This window comes from Chiloscyllium plagiosum, chromosome 7, assembly GCF_004010195.1.
Source record: "Chiloscyllium plagiosum isolate BGI_BamShark_2017 chromosome 7, ASM401019v2, whole genome shotgun sequence".
Classification (NCBI taxonomy): domain Eukaryota; kingdom Metazoa; phylum Chordata; class Chondrichthyes; order Orectolobiformes; family Hemiscylliidae; genus Chiloscyllium; species Chiloscyllium plagiosum.
The window spans coordinates 114,253,899-114,269,330 of NC_057716.1; the positions used below are offsets into that span (position 1 = coordinate 114,253,899).

At 45.3% G+C, this 15,432-nt stretch overlaps 1 pseudogene; it reads right to left on the reverse strand.

The window, feature by feature from the left end:
- Positions 1-599: 599 nt before the first annotated feature.
- LOC122551963 overlaps positions 600-15,432 on the reverse strand; it is a 73,049-nt pseudogene continuing 58,216 nt past the window's right edge.

Sequence of the window (15,432 nt, forward strand, 5' to 3'; positions counted from 1 at the left end):
ATAGGGAAAGGAGGAGGTTACAAGGATAGGAACTAATGTAGGAATTACAAATTTTTGAAGAGACTCGTCCATCAGACATGCCATAGATAGTGTTGGAGAGGGAACACAGAACAGAAAGATCTCAGTCAGCATTCCCACCCTCTTGTGGGAGGCCTGCTTTCCCCTCTGTTGTACGGATGCTTACTAATTAAGACCGGATTAATAACTCTGAATTCCCGATGCTGTCTCAGTGCAACGTAAGGTAAAGTAGGAGCGGTGATTGAGCTTGAGGTGTGTCTGTACTGTGCTCCACCTCCAGCACTGTAACTATGTCATGCCATGTTGGCCGATGTTTGGAGCCTTCTCATTGCTCACTGCGCTGTGCACTGTGAGTGATCTTACCTCAGTTCAGGATTTATTGAAGGCTCCAAGTCTCCCTGCCCTTTGTCTCTTTGGCTGACTAACCATCTTCAATGAGACACCCAGGAGCTGGGAACTCTTTTGAATCAGGAACTTCCTGAATACCTACTGAAGAGTGACAGAATGGAAAAAAAAAAGACTGATACAGTGAGGGTTACATATGGAGAATGGCCCTGAGTCCCACAGAGATCTGGAAAATCCTAGTCTCCATCCATGGCCTGTGCTGCCTCGTCTCTCTGGAGTGGAGAGTTATGTTCGCTCAGGATCTGGAGTAGCTGCAAGAGCTCTGTGCCTCCGCATTTCAAATACTCAGCAGGGAGACGGTCTGCTCCAGCAGCCTTGTTGTTCTTGAGCTGGCGGACAGCCTTCTCTACTTCATGTGGGCCTGGGGCATTGCTGAGTCCGTGGTGTGTAGCGTGCTGTGGCATACGGTCAAGTACACTCAGATCGATGACAGAGCCCTGGTTGAGGAAGTCTCTGAAGTGCTCCCCCCCCCCAACCCCCGCGCATTGTGTAATGGTTTCTTTGTCTTTGATCAGATTCACTCTGTCCTTGGCCAGCAGTGCGATGGGGCCTAGGGGGGTTTGGGTGATAAGGTGGAATTCAAATGGATTTTGAAGTTCCACAATGACCTCTCCAAGTACAACCAACAGTCTGAAATTGAAACAAAGCAAACCACATGGGTATGAGGGGAGAACTGTCCAAGGTTAACAGGGTAAACAGACTGAAATGTACGGCTCTAAATTAACAGCAAAGGACCATCCCTTGGCACAGACCAAACTTCAGCAAGAAATACCAATCAATGACTTCCTCGGGTCTTTAAGGATCATATTAGAATAAAACAGGCTGCGAAGACTGTCAATAAAAGCGAATAATTCTGAAGGCAGAGCGTCTCAGAAACTGACAAAAGAGCGATCAAAACGTTGAAGCAGGTGTTAAAGGGAGAGCAAGGGTTCTCACCGCAAGAGAAGTGTTGTAGGAAGCGGAAACATTTTTTGGGTTTAATGACATGGTAAGAGAGACGTAAATGTACTGGATGTGCTGACAGATACATGAAATGTGATAAGGGCCTCAATGACAATAAAAAGCCGATATGGATTGTTGTGGCAGGAGGAGTTCACAGAGTGAGGGAGGACAATCTGTGCTGGAGTTGGTTCAAGAGATATGGAGGGTTATGGGACTGACACAGATACACACCCAGAGCTGAACACTCATACCACCACACACACACAGATACACACCCAGAGCTGAACACTCATACCACCACACACACACAGATACACACCCAGAGCTGAACACTCATACCACCACACACACACAGATACACACCCAGAGCTGAACACTCATACCACCACACACACACAGATACACACCCAGAGCTGAACACTCATACCACCACACACACACAAACATTCCCAATCTGCAGGTTAAAGATCAACTCCACGCTGGTGTCAGATGTGAAGTAGGGAGGGAAATATCTCCTTTTGGGATGTGGGTGTCACTGGCTGGATCAGCTTTCATTACCCACTGCTAATTACAAGAGGGCAGCTCAGAGTTAGCCATGTTGCTGTGGGTTTGGAAACATGTCTCAGCCAAACCGAGTTAGAATGCCAGATGTCCTTCTCTTCAGGGTATAAGTGGACCAGATGAGATTTTCCTGATGATTAACAATGCTTTTATGGTCATCATTAAATTGTTACAAATGGTCTCACCAATATCCTGTGCAGCCACAATATGGTGTCCCAACTCAGTCTCCCAAGCTCTGACTAATGAAGGTAAATGGATCTAAATGCCTTCTTCCCCACCCTGTCTACCTGTGACACCACATCCAAGCAACTGTGTACCAGTACCCATCTCTCTCTCTTTGAAAATACTACTCAGAGCTGCACCATTAACTGTTTTGTCCTACTCTGTTTCCCCTGACTAAAATACAACTCCTCGCATGAAAATAAATTAAACTCCATCTGCTGGTCCTCAGCCCACTGACCAACCTGATCAACATCCCATGGTAACATGAGACAACCTTCTTCACTGACCATCTGACGCTAACTTTAGTGTCACCCATAAATGTACTAACTATGCCTCCTGTATTCTTCTCGAAATCGTTTATATAAATGAAGATAAACAGTCTAGATTAGATTACATTACAGTGTGGAAACAGGCCCTTTGGCCCAACAAGTCCACAACGACCCGCCGAAGCGCAACCGACCCATACCCCTGCATTTACCTCTTACCTAACACTACGGGCAATTTAGCATGGCCAATTCACCTGACCTGCACATCTTTGGACTGTGGGAGGAAACCGGAGCACCCGGAGGAAACACAGAGGAAACCCACGCAGACATTGGAAGAAAGTGCAAACTCCAGACAGTCAGTCGCCTGAGGCGGGAATTGAACCCGGGTTTCTGGAGCTGTGAGGCAACAGCGCCAATCGTTGCCACACACTAATCGTCACAATGTCCATTCAGAACAACAAACCCATGCCACTACCCTCTGTCTCCTACCATCAAACCAACTTTGTATCCATTAGTGCAGCTCTCCCTGGATCCCAACTAATTAACCAGTCGACTATGCAGAACCTTTTACACACCATCTCCCACTCTTCCTCCTGTCCACTTCCTCAAAAACTCAATCAGGTTTGTGAGATATCATTTCTCACACATAAACCCACACTGACTATCCTAAATCTGCCATTACTTTCCCATCTGCATGAATTTTTCGAATCTATTCCAACAATTTACGCACCACCGATGTCTGTCTCAGTGGTCTGTCATTTTCTGGCGTCTCCTTGCAGCCTTTAACTGATGGACAAGTATGAGCCAGTCTTCACTGGGACTGTTGATGATACAAATATATCTGCAAAGGGCCCTGCAATCTCTTCCCGAGCTTCTCACAGAATTCGAAAAGCCATAAGGTATTTTATGCCAATAGTAAGAGTAAGATAATTCCCAACTAAGTAGTGGGGAGTCTTAGAAACCAAAGGGACAATCTGTGCATGGAGCCAGAGGAATTAGATGAGGTCTTCAATGAACACTTCTTACCTGCATTCACACAGGAGAAAGGCATTGTAGCTGGGGATTTCAGTTGGGATGCTGAGGTGCTAGAACATGTTAAGATCAATAAAATTAGATTAGATTAGATTAGATTAGATTAGATTAGATTAGATTAGATTACTTACAGTGTGGAAACAGGCTGTTCGACCCAACAAGTAATAACCGACCCGCCGAAGCGCAACCCACCCATACCCCTACATTTACCCCTTTTACCTAACACTATGGCAATTTAGCATAGCCAATTCACCTGACCTGCACATCTTTGGACTGTGGGAGGAAACAGGAGCACCCGGAGGAAACCCACGCAGACACGGGGAGAATGTGCAAACTCCACACAGTAAGGAGGAGGTAATAAATGTTTTCACACACATAAAGGTGAAGAAATCTCCAGTGCCAATGAAATGTATGCCAGGCTGCTATGTGAGGTAAGGGAGGAGATTGTTGGGCCCTGGTGGATATATTTAATACTTTGGTGGTCACAGGTGAAGTGCCCACTGACTGGAGGATTGCAAATGTGGTTGCTCTGTTCAAAAAGGGTGGCAGGGATAGGCTAGGTGATTACGGAGCAGATAGTCTGACAACAGTGAAGGGAAATTATTGAGAATAATTCTGAGGGACAGGATGGATCACCATCCCAAAAGGTAATAATTGATTATGGATAGTCAGCATAGATTTGGTAGAGGAAGACGCTGTCAGATGAATTCAGCTGAGTTTTTGAAGTGGTTTCTGAAAATATTTATGAGAATAGTGCAAATGATGTGGCTTCCATGGAGTTCATTAAGGCCTTTTGACAAGTTCCCACATAGAAAGCTTATCCAAAAGGGAAGAGTCCAGCCGATCCAAGGCAAGTTGGGAAATCGGATCCATAATTGGTGGAGGGTTGGTTTTGTGACTGAAAGCCTTTTCCCAGCGGGGGCACCACAGGCACCATCGCTGTTTATTATGTACATTAATGATTCGGTTGTGAAAACATAAGGTATCATTAGTAGGGTTGCAGATGACAGGAAACGTGAGGGTGTAGTCCACAGTGAAGCGGATGTTCTCAGACTACAGTCTGATATAGATCAGATATAAACTGAGGAGTGTAATAGCAGATGGAGTTTACTTCTGATCAGTGTGAGGTAGTTCTGTGGGAGGTATGGACGTCAGTAAGGCGTTTGATGAGATAGACTGATAGAGAAGGCGAAGTCGCAGGAGTCCAGGGTGTCCTAGCTAGATGGATAGAGGAGTGGCTGGGTAACAGGAGATAGAGAGTAGTAATGGAGGGGAGTTTCTCAAAATGGAGAACTGTTCTGTATGGTGTTTCACAGGGATCCGTGCTAGGACTACTGTTTTTTGTGATATACTTACATGGTTTGAAGAAAGGAATACGTGGTCTGATTAGCAAATTTGCAGATGACACTTAGATTGTTAGAGGAGCAGAAAGTTGAGGGGACTGTCAGAGAACACAGCTGAATGCAGATAGATTGGAGAGTTGGGTGGATAAAAGGCAGATGTGAAGTGATGCATTTTGGAAGATCCAATTCGAGAACTAATTATACAGTAACTGGAAAAAGCCCTGGGGGAAATTGATGTACAGAGAGATCTGCGTGTTCAGGTCCATTGTTCGCTGAAAGTGGCAGGACGATAGAATGATCAAGAAGGCATAGAGCATACTTTCCTTCCTGCATTATAACAATTTAAGAAGTGGAGAACCACAGTGGTGAACTCGTCACCCACAGGAGGGAATCTGTTGGAATCTATTGCATACAAGAGTAGGCAGGCCGTATTACAGTTGTATAGGATTTTGGTTCGGTCACATTCGGAATACTGTGGACAGTTCTGGTTGCCACATTACTGAAAGGATCTGGATACTTTGGAAAGAGGGCAGAGGATTTCCACCAGAATGTTGCCTAGCATGGAGAGAACGACACATAAAGAGAGGTTTGGTAGATTAGGATTATTTTCATTAGAAAGATGGAGGTTGAGGGAGGACTTGATTGAGGTCTACAAAATCTTAAGAGATGTAAACAGGGTGGATAGCAAGAAGCTTATTCCCAGAGTGGGGGACTTAGTTACTGGGGGTCAAGAATTTAAGATGAAAGGGGAAAACTTTATTGTAGATATGCTCGAAAAGGTCTTTGCGCAGAGGGTGGTGGGTGGCTGGAATGAATTGCCAGCTGGGAAGCAGAGGTGGGGACGATAGCGTCATTTAATATGAGGAAGCAGAGGTCTACAGATCCTTAGAAAATAGGTGACAGATTTAGATAGAGGATCAGGATCGACACAGGCTTGGAGGGCTGAAGGGCCTGTTCCTGTGCTGTGATTTTCTTTGTTAATTGTAAATACTGGCTAAAAGCGTCTGTTGATACTTGAAAAGAAAATGAAATCAAGATCAAATGTGGCACAGCGAATGTGTGGATACGATAATTTATTGCAGAGAACAGAAAAATGACACGGAGCCGAAAGTTACATTTTATCTGTCTTCAAAGAGGAAGATCCAGAAAATCTCCCAGAAATACCAAGTCACCAAGGGACCTTTGTAACTAAAGACTGAAATAATTCATATACAGTTATGAGATAGTTTTTGGAAACAGAACTGGGATGAGGATTGATAAGTCTGACAGACTAGATATAATTCAAACTGAAATTTCAGAGAAAACAGCAATACACATGTTGATTGCTTTAGGGACCACTATATTTCTCTTTATTCACTTCGGAAGCTTATAAATGCATTCAAATGATTTACGAAGGGAAGAAGTGGGAGAGTGGAGGACTACAGGCCAGTTAGTTGTCATCCGCAGTAGGGAATCTGTTGCAACCTACTGTAACGAAGATCTTATTGGACACTGAGAAAGTAATAGCAAATTCCAAGTGAATTCTTCTGCATTTATGAAAGGAAAGTTACAATTTACAAATTTTTTCTTGAAGATATCTCTTGTATTTGTAAATGATGGCGAATCAGTGAACAGGGTACAGTCAGATGTTCAGGAGGAGTTTTAATCAGCACACACAGTAAGTTAGCAGAAAACATTAAAACAAAGTGCATTGGGAGGAACATATGCAAATAGGGGAAGGTAAGCACTGAAGAAATTATTGAAGAACATAAGTGGTGGTAGAAGGCCGTTTGTGTGACTGCAGACCGGTGTACGCTGGTGTGCCGCAGTTTTCAGTGCTGTGTCCCTTTAAACGCCTTCATTTAAAGGGAATCAGAATACAGACGATGAAGAATCAACGAGACTCAAAGTGTTAGCTTGCTTTCTTTTTACAGTGCTGTCTGACTAAATGTGATTATATACCAGGGTCCTGTGCTTAAACGAAGGAGACTACAACAGAATGGAGGGAGGACTTGGCAAAAGTCGAATAGAAACAAATACTTTATGGTGAGAGTTGACGAGCAGTGGAAGATTTTCAACAATTTATTTTCAAAGTCCTAAGCAAAAGTATATTCAGTGTAAAGGAAAGACTCGAAGAAAAGGGGAAATCTTCCATGTGTGTCTAAGCAAATACGCAAGGTTATCAAAATGAAAGAAATGGAATGCAAAGTGGCCAAGAACAGCAGGAACCTAGAAGATTGAGAAAAGACTAAAGGTCAACAGAAAGCCATGAAAAGAGCTATAAATAAAAGTAAAATAGAACACGAGAAAAAAAAACTAGCACAGTATATGAAGACAGATAGCAGATGATTCCCTAAATATATAAAATGAAAATAAGTGGCTAACTTCAATGTTTGTCCTTGAAAGGATAAGAAGGAGCATTTAGTTAGAGGATACGATGAAATGGCTGAGGCATTGAACAGGTATTTTGTATCAGTCTTCATTGTAAACAACACTAATAACATGCCACTGATCGACGAAGAGATGAGAGTGGTGTTGGTAAAGCACAGCAGTTCAGACAGCATCTGAGGAGCAGAAACATCGACGTTTCGAGCAAAAACCTTTCATCAGGAATGCTCTGAACTGCTGTGCTTTATCAGCACAACTCTAATCTAGAATCTGGTTTCCCGCATCTGCAGTCCTTGTTTTTACCAAAGAATTGAAGGTAGGTGAGGAGTTGTGAACAATCATTATTACAGAGGAGGTAGCGTTGGGCAAGCTAAAGGAGCTAAGGGTAGACGAATCCCCTGGTCCTGATGTAATGTATCCCAGGGTACTAAAAATATAGCGGGAGAAATAACAGGTGCACTTGTGGTAATTTTCTAAAATGTGCTGAACTCTGGGGCAGTCCCAGCAGATTGAAAAACAGCAAATGGGACGCCATTGTTTAAAAAGGCGGGTGGATAAAAGTTGGGGAATTATGAACCAGTTAACTTAATCTGAGTAGTGGTGAAGATGCCTTGACTGTATTATTAAGGAAGAAATAGCAAAGCATTTTGATAGAAAACAGCCCATTGCACAGATGCAGCAAGGATGCATGAAGGGCAGATTATGCTTAACAAGTCTTTTGGAAATCTACGAAGACATTACGAGCAAGATAGACAACGAGTCCGCAGTGGATGTGGTGTATCCAGGTTTCAAAAAGGCTTTGACAGGGTGCCACATAGTAGGCTGCCACATAGGATAAAGATGGATGGGGTTAAAGCTGAAGTATTAGCATAGATAAAAGAGTGGTTGACTAACGGGAGGCAAAGAGTCGGTATAAATGAGTGCTATCCTGGCTGGCAATCAGTGCTGAGTGGTGTGCCTCAGGGATCAGTGTTGGGATTCCAATTATTCACAATTTATATAGATGATGTGGATTTGGGAGCGTGCGTAGTTTGTCAAAGTTTGCAGATGGCACGAAGATGAGTGGCAGAGAAAAGTGTGCAGAGCACTGTGAAACTTTGCAGAGGAAAATAGTTACATTGCATGAATGGGTAAAGGTCTGGCAGATGGAATACAATGTTAAAAAATATAAAGTAATCTATTTTGTTAGGAGTACCAGTAAAACGGATTATTACTTGAGTTGTAAAAAGATGCAGCGTGCTGCTGTGCAGAGGGACCTGGGTGTCCTTGTGCATGAATCACAGAAGGTTGACATGCAGGTACATCAAGCAATTAGGAAGGTAAATGGTATTTTGTTCTTCATTGCGAAAGGGGTTGAATTTAAAAGCAGGGAGGTTATGTTGAGCTGTACAAGGTGCTGGTGAGGTCATTCCTGGAGGATTGTGAGCAGTTTTGTACTTCTTACTTGCAAAGCGATGTACTGGCAGGGGAGGTGGTGCAGAGGAGGTTCACTGTGGTGAACCTGGAATTGAGAGGGTTGTCTTATGAGGACAGACTAAGTAAATCAGCATTATATTCATTGGAATTTATAAGAATGAGCGGAGGATCTTATAGAAACATAAAAAAAATTATGAAGGGAAGAGTTAAGAAAAAAGTAGAGAGAATGGTTCCACTGGCAGGTGAAGCTAAGACAAGATGGAATAACCTCAATATTAGAGGGAGCAGATTTAGGATTGAATTCAGAAAGAATCCTTTCACCCAGAGGCTTGTAATTCTATGGAATTCCCTGCCCAGTGAAGGAGTTGACGCTACTTCAGTAAATCTTTTTCGAGCTGAGATAGATATGTTTTGAACAATGAAGTAAATTACGAATACGGTGAGAGCGCGGGTAAGTGGATATGAGTCCACGAGTAGATCAACCTTGATGTTACAGAATGACTGAGCAGGTTAGAAAGTCCAGGTGGCCTACTCCTGCTCCTAGTCCTTCTGTTCTTATGAAAGGGGAGTGGCCAGCTCACCCAGCGCAGACCCTTTGTTTTGATTTGTTTGGACTGATTTTTCCCAGACTGGCTGTTTACTGAATGCAGGCAGCCAGTTGTGAAACTCCCAGGCCAAAAAAGAAGGTCCATGCTGATCCCTCCTCTCTGACATCTCTCCTGGAAGAACCTAGGTTTGATTTTTCCACGGGGTATTTATGGAGATTGTTTCAAGTACTTCGAACAACATCTTAGATGATTTAGATACAGATTACTTACAGCTTGGAAACAGGCCCTTTGGCCCAACAAGTCCACACCGACCCTCCAACGAGCAACCCACCCAGATCCATTCGCCTACATTTACCCCTTCACCTAACACTACGCGCAATTTAGCATGGCCAATTCAGCTAACCGGTGCATTTTTGGACAGTAGGAGGAAACCGGACCACCCGGAGGAAACCCACACAGACACGGGGAGAATGTGCAAACTCCACACAGACAGTTGCCTGAGGTGGGAATTGAGCCCGGGTCTCTGGCGCTGTGAGGCAGCAGTGCTAACCACTGTGCCACGGTACCACCAATGACTTTCATCCATTTTCAGATTGTCAGTTGAGAAGTGGAGTGCTACTGAAGACCAGAAATTAGTTAAGTAGCCAACTTTTAATATTTTGTTATATTTATTTATAAAACTTTAAAATGACAAAAGCTTGGAATAGTCACTTTAGTTCTACTTACTGTGGAACTAGTAGCATGGATATGGCTTCTAATTGGCTGTCTCTTGGTATTGCCCTCCCTAATCATGTTACACAGTAATGCCCCACATTTTTGTAGGCAGGATTGAAAGTCAGTTCTTGGTCTTCCCATGTACCCACTCCTTATGAATTTAATTTGCTAACATTATTAAGTTACGATAATCTGTTGGGTTTCGGATAGGTTGTTATTCAGCATGCTATTCTCTTCTGTTTGTGATTCGTTCCGTAACCTTGAAAATAAATTATGTTATATTTAAAACTCAGTGGCTTGATCAGCTGCGTCATTCCTGGAATATCTGCCTTACACCTGCTTAAGTCAACAAGAACATTTTGAGTCTGCACTACTTCCTTGAAATGACTTAAGGTGGTCGGTCCTGGCCCATAACAATGTGCAACAGTGAGATCTAATCTACTAGCATGGGTTGAGAAAAGTAAAGATCTGAAAGCAAAAGTGAGTCAGAATAATCAGTTCCTTTTTTTGGAGTGGAAAACAATTACCATAAGACCATAAGACCAGAAGACATATGAGCAGAAGTAAGGCCATTCGGCCCATAGAGTCCACTCCGCCATTCAATCATGGCTGATGAGCATTTCAACTCCACTTACCCGCATTCTCCCCGTCGCCCTTAATTCCCTGTGACATTAAGAATTTATCACTTTCTGCCCTGAAGACATTTAGCGTCCCAGCCTCCACCACACTCTGTGGCAATGAATTTCACAGGCCCACCACTCTCTGGCTGAAGAACTGTCTCCGCATTTCTGTTCTGAACTAATTCTAAGGCTGTGTCCACGGGTCCTAGTCTCCTCGCCTAACGGAAACAATGTCCTAGCGTCTACCCTTTCCAAGCCATGTATTATCTTGTAAGTTTCTATTACATCTCACCTTAACCTTCTAAACTCCAATGAATACAATCCCAGGATCCTCAGCCGTTCCTCATATGTTATACCTACCATGCCAGGGATCATCCGTGTGAATCTCCGCTGGACACGCTCCAGTGCCAGTATGTCCTTCCTGAGGTGTGCGGACCAAAACTGGACACGGTACTCCAAATGGGGCCGAAACAGAGCTTTATAATGACTCAGTAGCACAACAGTGCGTTTATATTTCAACCCTCTTGAGATAATTGACAACATTGCATTCGCTTTCTTAATCACGGACTCAACCTTCAGAGAATCCTTAACTAGCACTCCCAGATCCCTCTGTACTTTGACTTTACGAATTTTCTCACCGTTTAGGAAGTAGTCCATGTTTGTATTCTTTTTTCCAAAGTGCAAGACCTCGCATTTGCTCACATTGAATTCCATCAGCCATTTCCTGGACCACTCTTCCAAACTGTCTAGATCCTTCTGCAGCCTCCCCACTTCCTCAGTACTACCTGCTTGTCCAAATAACATTGTATCATCGGCAAACTTCGCTAGAATGCCCACAGTTCCTTCATCCAGATCATTAATATATAATGTGAACAGCTGCGGTCCCAACACTGAACCCTGTGGGACACCGCTAGTCACCGGCTGCCATTCCGAAAAAGAACCTTTTTATCCCAACTCTCTGCCTTCTGTCAGACAGCCAATCCTCAATCCATGCTAGTAGCTCATCTCGAACTCCATGGGCCCTCACCTTGCTCAGCAGCCTCCCATGTGGCACCTTATCAAAGGCCTTTTGGAAGTCTAGATAGACTACATCCACTGGGTTTCCCCGGTCTAACCTACTTGTCACCTCTTCAAAGAACCCCAACAGGTTTGTCAGGCACGACCTCCCTTACTAAATCCATGTTGACTTGTTCTAATCCGACCCTGCTCTTCCAAGAATTTAGAAACCTCATCCTTCATGATGAATTCTAGAATTTTACCCACAACTGAGGTAAGGCTAATTGGCCTATAATTTTCCATCATTTGCCTTGTTCCTTTCTTGAACAAGGGGGTTACAACAGCGATCTTCCATCATCCGGAACTTTCCCTGACTCCAGTGACTTTTGAAAGATCTCAGCCAACGCCTCCGCTATTTCCTCAGCCACCTCCCTCAGAACTCTAGGATGTAACCCATCAGGGCCAGGAGATTTGTCAATTTTTAGACCATTTAACTTTTCTAGCACTTTCACTTTTGTAATGGCAACCATACTCAACTCAGCCCCCAGACTCCCTTTAATTGTTGGGATATTACTCGCGTCTTCCACTGTGAAGACTGATGCAAAGTACTTATTAAGTTCTCCTGCTATTTCCTTATCTCCCATTAGTAGGCTTCCAGTATCAGTTTGAAGTGGCCCAATGTCTACTCTTGCCTGTCGTTTGTTTCTTATGTATTGAAAGAAACTTTTACTATCATTTCTAATATTACTGGCTAGCCTACCTTCATATTTGATCCTCTCCTTCCTTATTTCGCTCTTTGTTATCCTCTTTTTTTTTGTAGCCTTCCCAATCTTCTGGTTTCCCAGAGCTCTTGGCCACTTTATAAGCTCTCTGTTTTTCTTTGATACATTTCCTGACTTCCTTTGTCAGCCATGGCTGTCTTCTCCCTCCCCGGATAATCTTTCTCTTCTTGGGGATGAACCTCTGTACAGTGTCCTCAATTTTACCCACAAATTCCTGCCATTTCTGCTCTACTGCCTTCCGTGCTAGGCTCTGCTTCCAGTCTATTTTCGTCAGTTCCTCTCCCATGCCCACATAATTACCTTTATTTAATTGTAATACCATTACTTCCGATTTTGCCTTCTCTCTTTCAAACTGCAGACTGAACTCTACCATATTATGATCGCTGCTTCCTAAGTATTGCCTTACTTTAAGATCTTTTATAAAGTCTGGTTTATTACATAGCTCTAGGTCCAGAATAGCCTGCTCTCTTGTGGGCTCCATGACAAGCTGTTCCAAAAAGCCATCCTGAAATCATTCCATGTATTCCCTTTCTTTCGATCCACTGGCAACATTATTTATCCAGTCCACCTGCATATTGAAGTCTCCCATGATCACTGTGAAATTGCCTTTCTGACATGCCTTCTCTATTTCCCAGTACATGCTGCGCCCCTGGTCCTGACCGCTGTTAGGAGGTCTGTACATAACTCCCACTGTTTTTTTTTTACCTTTGTGGTTCCTCAATTCCACCCACACAGACTCCACATCTTCCGACGCTATGTCATTCAGCGCCATAGATTTGGTGACGGTGATGAGTGAGTCTGAGGAGGTGACTGCGATGGAGTGAGTGTGAGGGGGTCAGTGTGACTGTGATGGAATGAGTGTGACGGGATCAGAGCGGTGGGGAAGGAGTGAGTGTGGGGAGAGGAGTGTCACGGTGATGGAGAGAGGGTGAGTAGATCAGGGTGATGGTGATGGAGTGAGTGTGAGGGGGTCAGTGTGACGGTGATGGAGTAAGTATGACTGTGACAGGATGAGGATGATGGAGTGTGAGGGGCGTCAGGGTGAGGATGATGGAGTGAGGGTGAGGGGGTCAGCATGAGGATGATGGAGTGAGTGTGAGGGGTCAGGGTGACGGTGATGGAGCGAGTGTGAGGCAGTCTGTGTGACAGTGATGGAGTGAGTGTGAGGGTGTCAGTGTGATGGTGATGGAGTGAGTGTGAGGGGGTCAGGGTGACGGTGATGGAATGAGTGTGAGGGGATGAATGTGACTGTGATAGAGCGAGTGTGAGGGGGTGAGGTGATGGAGATGGATTGAATGTGAGCGGGTCAGGAAGACGGTGATGGAATGAGTGTGAGGGAATCAGGGTGACGGTGATGGAGTGAGTGTTTGTGGGGATCAGGGTGATGGTGACCAACTGAGTGTGAGAGTTCAGTGTGACTGGGATCGCGTGAGTGTGAGGGGGTCAGGGAGACGTTGAAGGAGTGAGTGTGAGGAGGTCAGAGTGACACTGATAGACTGAGTGTGAGGGGGTCAGGCAGATCGAGATGGAGTGAGTGTGAGAGGGTAGGGTGACGGTGATGATGTGAGTGTTAGGGAATAAGTGTGATGATAATGGAGTGACTGTGAGGGAATCAGGGTGAAGGTGATGGAGTGAGTGTGAGGGGGGTCACGGTGACGGTAATGGAATGTGTGTGAGGGGGTCAGGGTGACGGTGATGAAGTGAGTGTGAGGTTGTCAGGGTGATGGTGATGTAGTGAGTGTGAGGGATTGAGTCTGTAGTTGATGGAGTGAATGCGAGAGGGTCAGGATGACGGTGACGCAGTGAGTGTGAGGTGATCGGGGTGACAGTGTTGGATTAAGTGTGATTGGGTCCAGGTGACGGGTATGGAATGAGTGTGAGGGGGTCACGTTGACGGTATTGTAGTGAGTGTGAGGGGTGCAGTGAGATGGAGATACAGTGAGTGTGAGAGGGTCAGGGTGACCGTGACGATATGAGTGTGAGGGGATAAGTGTGACGATAAGGGAGAGACTGTTAGGGATCAGGGTGAATGTGGTAGAGTGAGGGTGAGGGGGTCAGGGAGACGGCGATGGAGTGAGTGTGAGGGGGTTGTGATGATGGTGATGGAGTGTGTGTGAGGGGGTCAGGGTGACGGTGATGGAGTAGTGAGTATGAGGGGATTAGGGTGACGGTGATGGAGTGAGTGTGAGGCGATCAGGGTGAAGTTGATGGAGTGAGTGCGAGAGGGTCTTGGTTACGGTGATGGAGTGAGTGTGAGTTGGTCAGAGTGACGGAGATGGTGTCAGTGTGAGGGTGTCAGGGAGATGGTGATGGAGGGAATGTGACGGGGTCAGTGTGACAGAGATGGTGTGAGTGCGAGGGTGTCAGGATGACGGTGATGGAGTGAGTGTGAGGGGATCAGTGTGACGGTGATGGAGTAAGTGTGAGAAGGTCAGGGTGACGGTGATGGAGTGAGTGTGAGGGGATCGGGGTGAAGGTGATGGAGTGATTGTGAGGGGGTCAGTGGCACGGTGATGGAGTGAGTGTGCGGGAATCAGGATGAAGTTGATGGAGTGAGTGCGAGAGGGTCTTGGTGACGGTGATGTAGTGAATGTGAGTTGGTCAGAGTGACGGTGATGGAGTGAGTGTGAGGGCGTCATCGTGACACTGATGGAGTGAGTGTCAGGGGGTCAGGGTGACGGTGATGGAGTGAATGTGAGGGGATGAGTGTGATGGTGATGGAGTGAGTGTTTGTGGGGATCAGGATCATGGTGACCGAATGAGTGTGAGATTGTCAGTGTGACTGTAATCGCGTGAGTTGGATGGGGTCAGGGAGACGGTGATGGAATGAGTGTAAGGGGGTCTGGGCGGTGGGGATGGAGTGAGTGTGGGGAGATGAGTGTGACGGTGATGGAGTGAGTGTGAGAGGATTAGGGTGATGCTGATGGACTGCGTGTGACGGAGACAGGGTGAGGATGATGGAGGGAGTGTGAGGGGGTCAGTGTGACGGTGATGGAGTGAGTGTGAGGGGGTCAGGGAAACAATGATGGAGTGAGTGTGAGGTTGTCAGGGTGATGGTGATGGAGTGAGTGTGAGGGGATCAGTGTGACGTTGATGGAGTGAGTGCGAGAGGGTCAGGATGACGGTGATGCAGTGAGTGTGAGAGGTTCATGGTGACAGGGATGGAGTGTGTGTGAGGGGGTCAGTGTGACGGAGATGGA